Genomic DNA, 16,671 nt, shown 5'->3' with positions numbered 1-16,671 from the left:
CAAGTCAGACTTCAATGTGCACTATTGCTACCCCCAAACATCTCATTCGCTTGAGTTACAAGTCTAAACCTTGCTGATGTTCTGATCTTCACAAGTTTAGAAGGGGGGACAGAGGAAGAGAGTGACAAACGTACTAGCGCACCATTTGACCACGATTATCAAGAACTCATCCAACATGAGGCGAAGCTCTTGCACAATATTCAAACAACACTACTTGTAAATCCAGACTTTGAACTTTTTGTGGATGGTAGCAGATATGCCGACGAAACAGACAAATTCCACACCGGATTTGCGGTAGTAACCCTACATGACGTCATTACCAGGCAACCACTACCTCCGCACATATCTGACCAAGAAGCAGAACTCCTCGCCCCTTATCTGGACAATTGAGTTTCTGGAAGAACGAACAGCAAACATCTACACGGACTTAGCCTATGCACACGGCATTGTGCACGATTTTGGCACTATTTGGCAAACTAGAGGATTCCTCACAGCGACAGGAAATCCCATCAGGCATGGAGCCTCAGTGAAAAAACTAATGGAAGTAGCCTTGAAACCAAAGCAGTTAGCAATCATAAAGGTTGCTGCCCACACCAAGGCCCAAACACCCGAGGCTAGGGGAAATCACTTGGCTGACCAAGCAGCAAAACAAGCAGCCTTACTCCCTTTGAAGGAGACGGAAACAGTGTCAACGACGGAGGAAGACACGCAGAACCTCTCTGAGACACAGGAAAACGCCTCTGAGGAAGAAAAGGCCGGATGGCAGGCTAAGGGGGCACAAAAAGAGGAGGGGATTTGGCGCCTAAACGGACTCTCCGTCCTGCCACGCAGTTGGTTCCCTGCCATTCCCAAATACTCCACTACCCTACACACGGTAGCACAAATTCAATCATGAACCAGATGCAACCTCATTGGGTAGCCCCCGGGTTCAGACAATACGCCTCCCAGAGAATAAAAGCTTGTCACATCTGTCAACAACATAATCCAGGCCAGCTAACAAAAACCCCGCAAAGTCACATACCAAAGACGTTTTCCCCATTCCAAAGAGTACAAATAGACTATATCCAGCTGCCAAGACATGGCATCTACGAATTTGTACTTGTGTGTGTAGACCTCTTCTCAGGATGGCCAGAGGCCTACCCTGTCAGCTCCGCCACGGCCAAAATCACAGCAAAGAAATTGGCCTGTGAGCTGGTACCCCGGTTTGGACTCCCCGAAGTCATAGAGTCAGACCGAGGTATCCATTTTACTGTACAAATTTTCCAGAATACCTGTTCCCTGTTAGGCATTCAGTCAGCCTTACACACACCTTACCACCCACAGTCATCAGGGAAAGTGGAAAGGTTAATTGGAACTCTAAAGCTCAAACTAGCCAAGGCAGTGGAGGAGACTGGTAGACCATGGACAGAATGTCTCCCCATACCTCTTTACTCTATAAGGACCACCCCGCAGGGAAAGCACAGGCTCTCACCATTCGAAATACTTTTTGGAAGTGCACCCAGATTAGGATGCTTTTTCCCGCAGGAATTACAACTGCAATGTGATAGCCTAACAACTTATGTTGTCTCCCTGCAGCAGAGACTAACTGAAACCCACCAAAGGGTTTATTCTTCTCTACCCGATCCTGATGCCGTTCCAGGAACCCACTCCCTAAAGCCTGGTGACCGGGTCTACCTGAAGAAGCACATGAGAAAGACCCTCGAGCCCCGATTCGAAGGACCTTTTACTGTCCAGCTGACCACACCGACCTCCGGCAAACTAGAAGGGAGATCGACATGGGTCCATGCTAGTCATTGCAAGAAGGCCTAATACTGCTGATAAGTATTTATATGTGTACTTCCTTTCTGGGGCCTTCTACACCACGGCAGAATTCATTTGAGACCCACCATGAAGTATTAGCAGAAAGACTTGAGGTCACAGACTGCTGGATATGTAGACACGCGCCTTGTGACAGCCTCCTCCATGCCTTACTTAGCTATACCAGTCCCAATAAACGAGGTGTTCCAATAGGGAGGCTGTTTCAATAGACTATCAGTCAATGACACGAAGTAACAAAAATTGTGCAACACTAGTGTACCCATACCGATAGTAGGATGGGTAGATTTTCCCTGGTGGCAAGGCAACCTTACTACCGGCCCTCCCGGAACCCAGCAGTACTTAGCCTTTGAGGGAAACAGCTGGGTACCCCGAAATTTCACAAAAACACCTATTATGGGCAATATTCCAATGGAAGGAATTAAAATAAGTTTTGGGCGAACCTCTGACAGTACAGATGCATTTAAACCCTTGCTGTTAGAGAGATATCTGCATGACCACAGGTGGACATACAATTCATTGTTTCCAGAAGGCACAAATGATACTTGTTATTCCAAACCTGGAAATTTATGGTGCAATGATTCTGACACATATGTGCCTGGCCGAGAAACCTGTGGTGAGCAGTTCGCAGGGTATTGTAGTCCCCTAGGCCAACTTCCCGGATGGTGTATGCTCAGAAACATATCGGCCTTTATAGATATAGTACATAGACTTATACTACAACATTCTGCCATCTGGGATATCCCGCCGCAAACCTACTGGATTTGTGGCTACAACGCCTACAAATGGCTACCAGTAGGAGTAAATGGCACCTGCACCTTGGCCCGTTTGCTGCCTGCCACCTTCATTATCAATACTACTGATATACCGGCAGGAAAAATGCCTCTCCACCTACTGGTAAAGAGAGCGGCAGATAACAAAGACAGGCCTAGTGGCCGACCCCATGTAGTTCAAATGAGCCACAAATTTTTCAGTACCCTTTTTCTCTACCCTATGGTGATGCAGATGTATGATAAGTTGGTAGAAAGCACGGACTATTTTGATGATCAAATTTTTGAGGTTCTTCAAGCAGTAAATAGTACCATTGCCATAGAGAGACAATTAATCATTGTAACCAACCAACATACTTTGGAACTGGATTACTTCACAGCGGCCCAAGGGGGGATGTGCCAGATAATAGGTCCCAGCTGTTGTCACTACATAGATCCAAAAGGAACCCTAATAGCGCAAGCCAGTCTAACTGAGATACAAAAGCTGAGAAAAAACATGATGAGGAGGTACTCAGAAGCTCAGATGCTTGGTGGAGCAATACCTTTTCAATGTTCAACCCTGCAAACTGGTTTAAGGGAATAGGAGGATGGTTCATGGGGATACTGCAATCAGTGTTCCAAGTGTTACTCTGTCTATTAGTTGCCTATGTAGTGTTTAAATTGCTAATGGATTTATTTTCCTGCTGCCTGAAGAAATGCAAATACAGTGATTATTCAGCACCAATATGAAATTTCTAACATATACTTTTCTTCTGCTCTTTCCTCTAGAATCACCTTGGCGTATTATGATGTGACTCTTGTTGTGAGGTATGCAGGCTCAGTACCCAGAGGACGGATGTGATTTTGAAGACTTCACCTCCCCAGGCAACACGCAACTTGGACAGCATCTGGTGACCAGCCTGCTATTCCAGCTTCTCGATAGGACCCAGTCCCATCACGCACGCCAAAGGGGGGATTGAGAGGAAAGAGTTAACTTTAGTTGGATAGAAATTCACAGAACTTCACGCTGCTATGCAAAAGAGCACAAACAGATTTTTGTTGCTTATCACTGCAGGATGCACATATTTCACATTGTGCTATATAGTTTTTAATGTGGTCATTCATTCCTGGCCAATAAATAGATTCTCTTGCTTCCCTGCCTAAGTGAGAAGAGTGCAGTGTTTCCAGTATGTCTCTTCTGAGTGCTTCTGGTATAACAGCTCTGTCTCCTTTAAAGATGATTCCTTGCTGCACTGACAGTACATCTCTTATGTGGAAGAATGGAGAAACTTCCCTAGGCGCATGCTGCTTGTATTTTGGCCAGCCCTGCAAGATGACAGTCTTTAAGATCTGGAGAATTTTATCCTTCTCTGTACAAGTCTGTATTTTCTTAAACTTGTCTTTTGACACTAACAGGTAGTCACACATATTGATGATTTCAATTTCATTCTCCTCATCATTTATGACAGGTAGGTATGCTTTGCTTAGAGTATCTGCAATCAGTAAGTTTCTTCCTGGACAGTAGCAGATATCAAAATCGTATGTCTGAAGTCGTAACAGCATGCGCTGTAGTCTCTTTGGGGCATTTAGTAGTGGTTTCTTTGTAATGCTCTCCAATGGCTTGTGATCAGACTGCAGTGTTACTCATCGACCATAGGTGTACTGGTGAAACTTCTCCTTCCCAAATACCACAGCCAGTAACTCCTTCTCAATCTGAGAATAACTCTGCTCTGCTTGCAAACGTGATTGGCTGTTTGTTCTGCATTAGTGTAGCTCCAAGGCCTTTTTCTGAAGAATCACATTCTACTACCACTTCTCCATCTGGGTCGAAATACTTCAGGGTTGCTGCATCTGCTATAGCCTTCTTTACTGACCGGAAAGCAGTTTCCTGGTTTCCTGTCCGTTCCCAGAGCACATCTTTGTGAGTGTGAGAAAAGAGTTAACTTTAGTTGGATAGAAATTCACAGAACTTCACGCTGCTATGCAAAAGAGCACAAACAGACTGAGAAAGTTATGTTTTCCCAAGGACAGAGATAAGACTTGTGCTCAGTCGAGGAGCAACTAAACTTATGCTTCACCGAGAAGTGAAACTTAATTATGCTTTGCCGAGAAACGAAAGTTATTCCTTTGTACACGACATAGCTACTCCCTATTAGTTTGATAAAAACCTGAATGTACAATAAAAGTTAGTTCAGAGCGCACACTCTCTTGCTTTATGTGCAGATACCATTCTCTTTCTGTATCTCATTAAGGTTAAGGGAAGCCGGGGGGGTTGACCGGGACCCCCTCCGCATTCGAACATCGCTGGCAACAGTTATGATCCATCCAGGGGTCACCTTAACATGGGTTAGCTGTTTCAGTGGCTCACACATATCTGACAGATGCTTGCAAAATTTGGAGAGATAATTTACCATGCCCAGATATCGTTGTACTCCACACACATCAGTTGGGGTTGGCAAATCTTGAATTGCTCTCACCTTTTCTGGATTCACTTTTACACCATTTGAGGTCAGAAGATGTCCAATATATGCAACTTCTGTCATTTTGAGTTTGAATTTGTCCAAGTTCAGCTTTATTTGTTTTGCTCTACATCGGTCAAAAATTGTAACATCTTCTGATCATGATCCTTGATTGCAGATTCCATTTCTTCACCTTCTCCCACTATAAGGATATTATCTGCTATTGTTTTTACTCCAGGAAGTCCTTCCAAAGCCTGCATCAATTTCTGCTGGAACATCTCCGGAGCAGGTTTTAGTCCCATGGGCAGTCTCAGCCATTTATAGCGACCAAATGGTGAAGAAAATGTTGTCAATAAACTTGATTCTTCAGTCAGTTCCACATGCCAGAATCCATTTTTGACATCACATACAGAAAATATTTTAGCCTTTGATAGATCTGGGAGAACATCATCCAATGTTGGCATCGGGTAATGATTTCTTTTCAGCGCCTTGTTGAGTGGCTTTGGATCAATGCATATTCTTAACTTGCCTGATGGTTTCTGCACTATGACCAAACTGCTGATCCAATCTGTACTCTTCTGGACTGGTTCTATCATGCCTCTTTTCTGTAAATCTTGTAGCTCTACTTTCAGTGGTTGCATTAAAGCTACAGGCACCCTTCTTGTAGGTAATCTGATAGGCTGCATGATTTTATCAATTTCTAGCCTGTATTTACCTTCAAAACACCCATCACCTTCAAATAAATCAGCATACTCCATTTTTATTTTTTGAAAGTCCAAATTGCGCTCTGCATTTAGTTTGGGATTTGGTATACCCTGGGAAACTTCAACAGACATAATGTTCTGAGACTGTACTTTTATTAAGTCCATTGCCTGCACTGCTTTTACTCCCAGTATTGGTCCATGGTTCCCACCATGCAGCATGGTAAATTCAACTCTGTAACTTTTCCTGTTAGGCTAGTTTCACACTTGCGTTGAACGGCATCCGTTGCATTGCGTTGTGTGACGGATGCAACAGATGTGTTGCATTTAGTGGCACAACGGATGCAACGGATCGTACAAAACAACAGAATCTTTTTTTTTTTTGTTATAGTTTTACCGGTGGCAGACCATTGTGAACGATCACCTGATCACCCGGCTCCCGGGCACTCAGCTGATCGTTCACAGCAGCCAGTCGCCGGGTGATCAGCTGATCGTTCGGCCGCCGAGAGTGTGTGCGGGGGGCGGGGTGGGTGGAGCCGAGCGGGGCCATGGCGCGCTGAGGACAGGGGAGTGTGTGCGCGTGTACGTGTGTGTGTGTGTGTACATGCGGAGTTGAGTGCGGGAGGGGGCGGAGCCAAGCGGGGAAGTATCAGGCTCCCTGCACACGTAGCCAGAGTAAATATCGGGTAACTAGGCAAAGCAATTTGCTTGGTTACCCGATGTTTACCCTGGTTATGGGTGCAGGGAGCCATAGAGAGCATGCGCAGTGAAATCCTAAGGATTCTGTTGCTCAAAAAAAATGTTACGTGCTGTGTTCCCAGCGGAAGGAACGCAGGTACTTTTGGCACAATCCGTCATCCATACAAGTCTATGGGAAGCAGCAGAATCCGTTAACGGATTCCGCTGTTTTCCAAAATGGCGGATTGTGACGGAAGGAAAAAAACGCAAGTGTGAAAGTACCCTAACATGGGTTCCGTATTTTGAGCTTACATGTCCCCATAGGTTTCAGAACACTTTTGTTGTACATCACCAGTACCATGTCCGTTGACTCAATGGAAACCTGCTTGTTCAGCAGAGCACTTGGAATTACATTGCAGCTTGCTCCACAATCCAGCTGAAATCTAATGGGCTTCTCATCCAACAAGAAGGTTGCATAGAGTTGCTTGGCATCCTTGACTATTGGCTGCCTGATGACATTGACATTCTCTGTTGCAGGTTGCAGCTGTAGCCATGTAATGTCCTCTGCACTGTCAGTGTCTGGTGTCACAGTGTGGACCTGTCCATGCTTTTTGCTTGTTCCCAGCCTGCAGACAGCTGATTAATGATTCTTTTTGCCGCATAACCTGCAGGTTTCACCATATTCTGCACACTTGGTCTTGTCTCTCTCATGTCTCTTACCACAATATTTGCAGTGGATCATGCTTATAGGGGAGCTTGGTCTTGTTTTTCCTTTCATAGATACTGCATGTACCTCATCATCATCATCATTCTCACTGGTGCCTGCCATCATCTTCAGGCTGCGCTTTGTCAGCTCAGCAGCCCTGCAGATTTGCATGCATCTCTCTAAGGTCAGCTCTTCGTCTCTGAGTAATCTTTCTCTGAGGCGAGTGTCCATAATGCCACATACAATTCTGTCTCTTATGAGGCTATCTCTGATTTACCCAAAGCTACATGTTGCAGCCAATGTCCTCAGCTCTGTCACATATCTGTCTACATTTTCACCATCCGCCTGCTGTCTTGTGAAAAACTTGTATCTCTCCACAGTCTCATTTCTCTTGGGGTCACAGTGCTTATCAAATGCCTCCACAATTTCTGCTATGACGAGGCGGTCTGTGTCTGGCAGTAAGGTCTGGGCTAGTTCTCTGCCTTTTTCCCCAATTAAGTAATAAAGGAGCTTTACTTTACATTTGCCATCACTGGGGGCCACTGTCAGATCCACATACAGAGTAAACTTGTTGGCCTAATGCATATTGATCTGTATGTATTGCAACAACTATTGTTTGTTTAATATGATGTGATTTTATGTCTGCATGCATATTGTCCAGATGTTAACAAAGTTAAAAAAAAAAAAAAAAAAAAAAAGTCCTCATTCACAGACAGGACGTTCCTCCTCTTTCTCCCAGTGTGTGCATTCTAGTGTGAAGCTAGAAGCTGAAGGTCACAGCAGATTTTCTCTCTCCCTCTCCCAGAAACCAGACTGATCCTATTCTCATGTTGTAAGCTGGATGTTCTTAATCCTCAATAAATGAATATTCTCTGTTGCTCGCTGTGGACATCACGCTGATTAACCCGCTGCTAACAGGTTATGGGCCCATAGTCAAAGCAGTCCCAGACCTCCAGAGCACAGAGATAGAAAGACAACAGCAAACTGAGAAGAAGTAAAGATGGCCACCAGCAGCAACTCAGCAAAGTTTACAGTGCCAAACCTGAATAACCAGAACTACAAATCCTTGAAATTCAAGGTGAAGATGCTGCTGATAAGAGAAGGTATGTGGAAATATACTCAGGAGCCTAAGCCTGACCCAGTACCACAGGACTGGCTAGAGATGGATCAGAAAGCACAGAGCACCATATCACTCAGCATAGAGGATGATCAGATTGTGCATGTGTGTAAGTGTGAATCTGCAAAGGAAATGTGGGAGCAGCTGCAGAAAGTAAATGAGAGGATAAATCTAAGTAATAAACTATCTAATGAGAAAGCTGTATCAGTCTAAGGCTACTTTCACACATCCGGCTTGAGCCCTGCGGCTCAATCCGGCTGTGCAAGCTATGCAACGGATGCGGTGAAAACACCGCATCCTTTGCATAAGTTTTTCCCATGCGGCCCGCCCGGTTTTTGCCGCTTGCGGCATGCTACTGAGCATGCGCAGTGGCAAAAACCGCATGCGGCGGCCGGATGCGGTATTTGCCGCATCGCGCCGCATCCGGCCGCCATAGGCATGCATTGAGAGATGCGCCGCATCAGCCGGATGCGGCGCGATGCGGTTTTTTTTTGCCGCACGAAAAAACGTGCCAGGCAACGTTCCATCCGGCCGCCGCATCGGCTAAATCTGCCGCATGTGGCAAAAACCGGATGGAACGCAAGGCCATGCGGCACAATGCGGCACTAATTAAAGTCTATGCAGGAAAATCGCAACCGGCAGCAAAAAAAACCGGTTGCGATTTTCCTGCAAAGTGCCGGATTGTGCCGCAGAAGAAAAACCGGAGGTGTGAAAGTACCCTAAGCTGCACAATGACCAGGACATGCATGACTACATTAGAAACACTCTAGAGACTGTAGAGCGCCTGCGGGGCATTGGGGAAGATATGAAGGACTTCCATGGAGCAGCACTACTACTTAGTGGTCTCCCAGAAAGCTATGACACGCTTGTAACTCCACTAGATGCACGCCCAGATGATGAGCTTACATTGGAGTACGTCAGAGGAAAGCTTGTAGATGAATATAAGAGAAAGGCAGAAAGTGTGAGCAGCAAGATATGCAACAAGGAAACTGCATTACAAACACAGGATGTGCCCACCAGCAGAACCCACCCTAAAGAAACACGTGAATGTTTTGTATGCAAGAAGCCAGGTTATTTAAAATCTGAATGCAGAATCTGGAAAGCTAAAATGAATCAGCTGAAGAAGCAAAACAGTCAACAAAGAGTTAAGAGCGCTGTATCTGAAAATAATGATCCTGTAAATACTGAGGCTGCATTCACATCAGTCAATGCATTTAATTCAAAGCATGCGTGGTGTATAGATTCTGGTGCAACCAGTCACATGACCAATGACAGAGTCTTCTTTACTAAGCTTATCCAAAGCAAGTCAGAGAAAGTGATAATAGTGAATGGTCAGTGTATGAACTCAGAAGGCATAGGAGATGGTTATATTAATTGTGACATCTCTGCAACACAAAGCAGAAGCATCCATGTGAAGGATGTGCTATATGTGCCTAGTCTTGAAAGTGATCTATTATTGTGAAAAAGCTCACAAAACAAGGGAATGAAGTTACATTTAAGCCCGATAGCTGCATCATCTGTATTCATGTATGGCACAGGCGGCTTGCGCATAGAGACCCAGAAGCAATAAGAAAGTTATTTCAAGAACAATTAGCTGATGATATTACAATTGATCCATGTAACCAGACAATGAGGTGTACCAGCTGTATCAAAGGGAAAATGTCCAGAAAGGCCTTTCCTAAGAAAAGTACTACAAGAACAAAACAACCACTAGATTTAATACACACGGATATCTGTGGTCCAATGCGTACTCAGACCCCTGGAAAGAAGAGATATTTTCTTACATTTATTGATGACAATTCAAGATGTACAGTTGTCTATCTACTTCACAGCAAAAATGAAGTTCCGGAGAAACTTGAAATATATCTAGCTGAAGTATATAACAAGTTTGGGAGAATGCCAAAACTTCTACGTGCAGATAATGGGACTGAATATACAAGTAATGAGACACAGAGCATTTTAAAGTAAAATGGAATCATATTTCAGACTACTGTACCATACAACCCTGAGCAAAATGGTGTAGCAGAAAGAAGGAACCGAACACTGTGTGAAAGCGGAAGGAGTATGTTATTTGATGCAAATCTGCCTACAGTATATTGGGGCGAAGCTATCATGACGGCTTGCTATCTTCAGAACAGACTACCAGGTAAAGCGACAGAGAAAACTCCATTTGAGCAATGGAATAGTACAAAGCCAAAACTACAACACATAAGGATTTTCGGAAGTAAAGCATTTGCACATATTCCGAAAGAAAAACGAACTAAGTGGGAATCTCACGCTAAGGAAGGCGTCCTGGTAGGCTACAGTGAAACTCAGAAAGGTTATAGAATTCTACACCCAGAGACAAACAAGGTCACAATAAGCAAAGATGTAGTGATTGATGAAAACTTCGTGTCACCCAAGTTTTATGATATTATGCCAGTAGTCCAGATGAAGCAACAACAACAATCTCAGTCACAATTACAAGACAACGAAAGGGAGAATGTAGAAGTCTGGCTAGATTCTTCAACCACTGAAGGAACAACAAAAAGCCTAAGTGAACCTGAAATCAGACGATCGTCAAGATCAAACAAAGGAATACCAGCTAAACGTCTATCCTACATTGTCAAGACACTACCTGAGTCAGAGCCACAGTCATGCGATGAAATGCAAAAACTACCTGCCCATGAAAGAACAAAGTGGATCAATGCCGCTAATGAAGAAATTAACTCGCTTCATCAACTTCAAACTTGGAAACTCACTGAGTTACCACAGGGTAAAAAGGCAATCAAGTGCAAGTGGGTATTTAAAACCAAATATGACTCTGAAGGTAAAGTCCACAGATTTAAAGCGAGGTTGGTCGCAAAAGGATATTCTCAAAAGTATGGCGAAGACTATGATGCTACTTTTTCCCCAGTCGCCAAGCAGACAACATTTAGAGCCTTGATGGCCGTAGCTGCTGTACAAAAGATGTTTGTCAGACATTTGGATATCAAAACTGCATTTTTAAATGGTGACATTGAGGAGGACTTATACATGACTCAACCTGAAGGTTTTATAAAGGAAGGTGAACAGAATCTTGTTTGCAAACTACAAAAATCTCTTTATGGTCTTAAGCAATCGGCAAGAGCATGGAACACCAAAATGAACAAAGTCTTGTTAGAAGAAGGATTTAAAAGAGGTCAAGCGGATCCATACTTATATACGAGATATACAGATGGAAAGTGGATGTATATTCTCTTATATGTGGACGATGTAATTGTAGTTCATCAAGAAGAAGCCGAAATTGGGAAAATTACTGAAATTTTGAACCAGCATTTTGAAACAAAAGACCTTGGAAATGTGACATATTATCTAGGAATCCATATCCAGAGAGAGGAAGATGGAAGTTTTCTTCTAAATCAAAGTGCAAAAATTAATTCAATTCTGAATCAGTTTGGAATGACAGAAGCCAAAGGTGTATCAACGCCAATGGAATCATCCTACCTGAAACTGGAAGAAAATGATCTGTTGCCTAACAATGAGAAATATCGACAGGCAGTGGGGGCACTTCTATACATATCGACTATGACTCGACCAGATATTACAACAGCAGTTGGAATATTGTGCAGATATGTGGAGAAACCGCGCCAAAAGGACTGGAATGTATTTTCTAGGTTCACCCATCTAGGGGCTCCCTTGTCCATCATGGTCGCAGAGGCTTGGGCGAATTGGGCTGCTTTGTGATAAAGGGAGAAATTGGGGAGAGACACCTCCCCCCATCTTTTGTGGAGGAAAAGAGTATGGTGTGCTATTCTTGCTCTCTTGTTATTCCATACGAATCTAGCAATCTCTTTGTGGATCTTGATAAACATGCTATGTGGTAAATGGATGGGCAGGGATCTAAATAAATATAAAAACCTCGGGAGAGTGACCATCTTCACTGCGTGGACTCTGCCCAAGAAAGAGATTGAAGGCTTGGACCATTTTCTAAAGTCTAATTGCATTTGTTGGATGAGAGGATTAATATTCCATTTGAACAGAGTATTCCAGTGGTTAGTTCAATTAATCCCTAGATATGGGATGTAGTGGGATTGTTTTTGAAATTAGAAAGGATGGAGTTCTGAACGTTTAAAGGCGTATTTAAAAAAAGGGCTTCTGTCTTATCTATATTGACCCGCAGACCTGACAATCTTTCAAACCTGTTCAGTAACTCAAATAAGTTTGGGAGGGAGATGTGTGGTTCGTCATTGTCATCAAAAGACCGTCTGCAAATATACTTAATTTGTACCTCTCCCATCCAATCTTGTGTCCATTTATATCTGGGTGCTCCCGGATGGCCTGGGCCAAAGGTTCCATCGCTAAAGCGAATAGGGCAGGTGATAATGGACAACCCTGCCTGGTGCCTCTTCCAATATGTATAGGCTGTGGGGATGTTGTTGGGAGCTTTAAATATGCCATGGGTTTATTATACAGTAAGTGAATGGTGTGTATAAAGTTTGGAGTGAAGCCCATTCTAGTCAGTACCCTAAATAGGTATGGCCAGACGACTGAATCAAATGCCTTTTCTATATCAAGTGCCAGTAACAATAGCGGAGTTTTAGATTTATTAGCGTGGTGTATACTATTTACATTTTTCCGAATATTGTCTGGTGGTTGGCGGGAGGGTATAAAACCAACTTGATCAGGGTGGATAAGTGACTGTAAACCTGCATTGATTCGTTTTGCTAATATAGATGTAAAGAGTTTCAGGTCCACATTTAGGAGCGAGATAGGCCTATAATTTTTAACCTGTAGGGGATCTTTTTTGGGCTTAGGGATGAGTTATATGGGCCAGCAGGAATTCTGGAGGCATTGGTTGTCCATCCAATATATCATTAAAAATGTTGATAACATGAGGTTTTAGTACATGAAGGAACTTCTTGTAGTAGATTGCAGAGAGCCCATCAGGGCCTGGCGCCTTATGGGGTTTTAGCTTTTTAACCGCCTCCTCCACCTCCTCGTCTGATATCTTTGCGTGGAGCGATGCTGCAACGCTGTGATTCAGTGAAGGGATATTTATAGAATTTAGAAAATTGTCTATCTCAGGTGCAGATGTTTGGGCTGGTTGCGTGTAAAGGGATTGATAGAAGTCATGAAAAAGTTTGTAAACCTTGTCAGGGTGAGAAGTTTGTTTACTGTGTTTATCATTTAGTGAATATACTGAATTTATCTTTTCTTTGTCTCTGAGCTGCTTGGCTAATAGCTTGTCCATCTTATTAGAGTATATATACAAATTATCTCTCCAGGACAGGCATCAACATAGAGTTTACAGGAAAAAAAAGAGGCATTCAAAGAAAAGAACACGGTCCCTACAGTCAAACATAGCGGAGGTTCCCTGATGTTTTGGAGTTGCTTTGCTGCCTCTGGCACTGGTCTGCTTGACCGTATGTATGGCATTATGAAGTCTGAAGACTACCAACAAATTTTGCAGCATAATGTAGGGCCCTGTGTGAGAAAGCTGGGTCTCCTTCAGAGGTCATGGGTCTTCCAGCAGGACAATGACCCAAAACACACTTCAAAAAGCACTAGAAAATGGTTTGATATAAAGCACTGGAGACTACTAAAGTGGCCAGCAATGAGTCCAGACCTGAATCCCATAGAACACCTGTGGCGAGATCTCACAATGGCAGTTTGGAGAAGGCCCCCTTCAAATCTCAGGGACCTGGAGCAGTTTGCCAACGAAGAATGGTCTAAAATTCCAGCAGAGCATTGTAAGAAACTCATTGATGGTTACCGGAAGCAATTGTTCGCAGTTATTTTGGCTAAAGGTTGTGCAACCAAGTATTAGGCTGAGGGTGCCAATACTTTTGTCCAGGCCATTTTTGGAGTTTTATGTGAAATGATCAATGATTTGATTTTTGGTTCATTCTTTTTTGTGTTTTTTCATTGCAAGCAAAATAAATGAAGATAATAATACCAAAGAATTTGTGATTGCAATCATTTTGAGGAAGAAACAGAGTATTATCTGACAGAATTGCAGGGGTGCCAATACTTTCTGCCAGCACTGTAGTATACTCCCTGTCAGGATTCAGCTCTGCGTTTGGTTCCAGCAGTCATCATTTGGCCACTCCACTCATATGTGATTTTCATGCTTGCATGTGACAGCTATATAAGGATAAGGCTGCACATCAAACTTAGATAATGGTATAATGCCTCAAGCATATGGAAAAATATTGAAAAATACAATGAAAAATGCTACTTGCTAACTTGAACATGTGAATAATGAATTGCATACCTGCCATGAATATTAGGAAAAAGGAGATATTTAGCAATCACATTGATCAATGTAACTGAGCCCCAAAACCTCGTCAAGGTATATCTCTATATTGGGGGCCCTAGCTCTGTGACCCTAACTGTGTGTCATCTCATTGCAATTAAAAACTGCTGTGGGTGGAGAGGGGTAACCAAGGACTGTCTTATATAGGAGATGGAAAAAACATGGCCGAAAGGGGCGGAGCTGTGTTCACATTCACATTTTTTTTTTCTGAATGTGAACACAGCTCCGCCCCTTTCGGCCATGTTTGTTCCATCTCCTATATAAGACAGTCCTTGGTTACCCCTCTCCACCCACAGCAGTTTTTAATTGCAATGAGATGACACACAGTTAGGGTCACAGAGCTAGGGACCCCAATATAGAGATATACCTTGATGAGGTTTTGGGGCTCAGTTTCATTGATCAATGCGATTGCTAAATATCTCCTTTTTCCTAATATTCATGGCAGGTATGCAATTCATTATTCACATGTTCAAGTTAGCAAGTAGCATTTTTCATTGTATTTTTCAATATTTTTCCATATGCTTGAGGCATTATACCGTTATCTAAGTTTGATGTGCAGCCTTATCCTTGTATAGTATGTATTTTTGGCTTGCACTCAGAATATATATATTAGTGCTCACTTCAGTTATCCTATTCAGTTGCATGTGACAGCTGGCTTTTCTTCTTATGTTTCTCTTTGAACATAAAGATATTTAAATTATTAAGAGCAGCTCGTCATGATGTGACTGTGAGTGCAAATCACATATGAATGATTGGTCACATGGGGGGGGTGCCAAATTGAAGTCTTGCCCCGGGTGCCAGAAAGCCTAGGTACATCTCTGAGTGACCCCATTCTAATATCTGCACCCCTCACTCTACTCAGAACCACATCCAAGAATCCAAGAAGGTTATTAACCCTTCAGGAGCTTTGATAGGGCGTAAAGCAATTAATTAATACATGTATGAAAAGATAAAAAAAATGACTGATAGAAACTGATTGTGAAAAGCAAAAAAGCCATTTTATTATCAATAGTCATAGAAAAAGATCCACACAGAAGACACACATAAAAAACGATGGTAGAAATGGACAGATCAGGGAAAAGAGGGAGTGGAAAGATGACCCTGCATATAGATGGACAAAGTAATGTGGGCATGGGCTAAAAGGTGCAAGTTTGATTACACCTATGTGCACATATATCCAGCAAAAAGCTTATGGCATAGAAAAAGCTCACACTGCTGTCACCAATGCACACATTGCAGTAAACTGGTGCAGTGTAAATGAGCAGGTGTAAGCCAGGATATAAAGTGCAGAACAAGTCACCATCACTTACCCATCGTGCCACACCAGGAAGAACCGTACATCCACCAGATAGTGCAGGGCCACCTCTACATGTTTCGTGCCATCGCTGGTGTGACGAACAGCCGAGGGGGGTCACTCAGAAATCCCCCGTGCTGGCCACCAATGTCACGATCGGGGGGTAACAAGCGGGAGTCACACCCCTCCTTTATACCTCCCGACCGACAGACAGAGCACGTGAGGCGCTCTCTAGCGACCCTCTTATGGTCAGGCCAATTATGGAATTGCCCAAAAATAAGCAAGGAGGCCGCTATTCTCCTGTGCCGATGATTGAAGGGTTCCCGGTGAGAGCAGGGTATATATTCCTCCAACCTCCGCGGACGGAATATATAAGAACCTCCTCGCCTCTCACTGGCCGCCCCACAATGATCCTTGGCACAAACTCGCTGCCACCAACCGTTTCACGGTAACTATTAGCCGAACACACAGACGTGGGATTCAAGATCGAGATAACAGAACAGCCCAAGATTAATTATATAATTTAATCGGCCTAAGCCACACTAGAAACTACAATATATACAATAGGGAATCTACAGAATATACAGTTATGTCAGAGTACAGTTACAGATAAAGCATGGTTTACAAACAGGCATACAGTTCAATCAGTTACCTTGTGCGTCCGGCCACAGGGGGGTGCTGTAGACCAGGTTCTAGGATCTTTCCCACAGATGTTTCCTACACGTGACCCCCGGCGACAGAACAAGCTAAAATGTCCGAACTGAGTTTATCAATCTTGTGGAATACCCGTCCCCTCCTACCTTCGTGACCTGAGAGGAAAGCACTGCCACTCCCCCCGCTTTGAGTCAGATATTATCCAGAAAGGGGATATTGGC

This window comes from Anomaloglossus baeobatrachus, chromosome 4 (genome assembly GCF_048569485.1).
Source record: "Anomaloglossus baeobatrachus isolate aAnoBae1 chromosome 4, aAnoBae1.hap1, whole genome shotgun sequence".
Classification (NCBI taxonomy): domain Eukaryota; kingdom Metazoa; phylum Chordata; class Amphibia; order Anura; family Aromobatidae; genus Anomaloglossus; species Anomaloglossus baeobatrachus.
The sequence above is the reverse complement of the archived record's forward strand: the minus strand, read 5'-3'. Positions refer to the sequence as shown.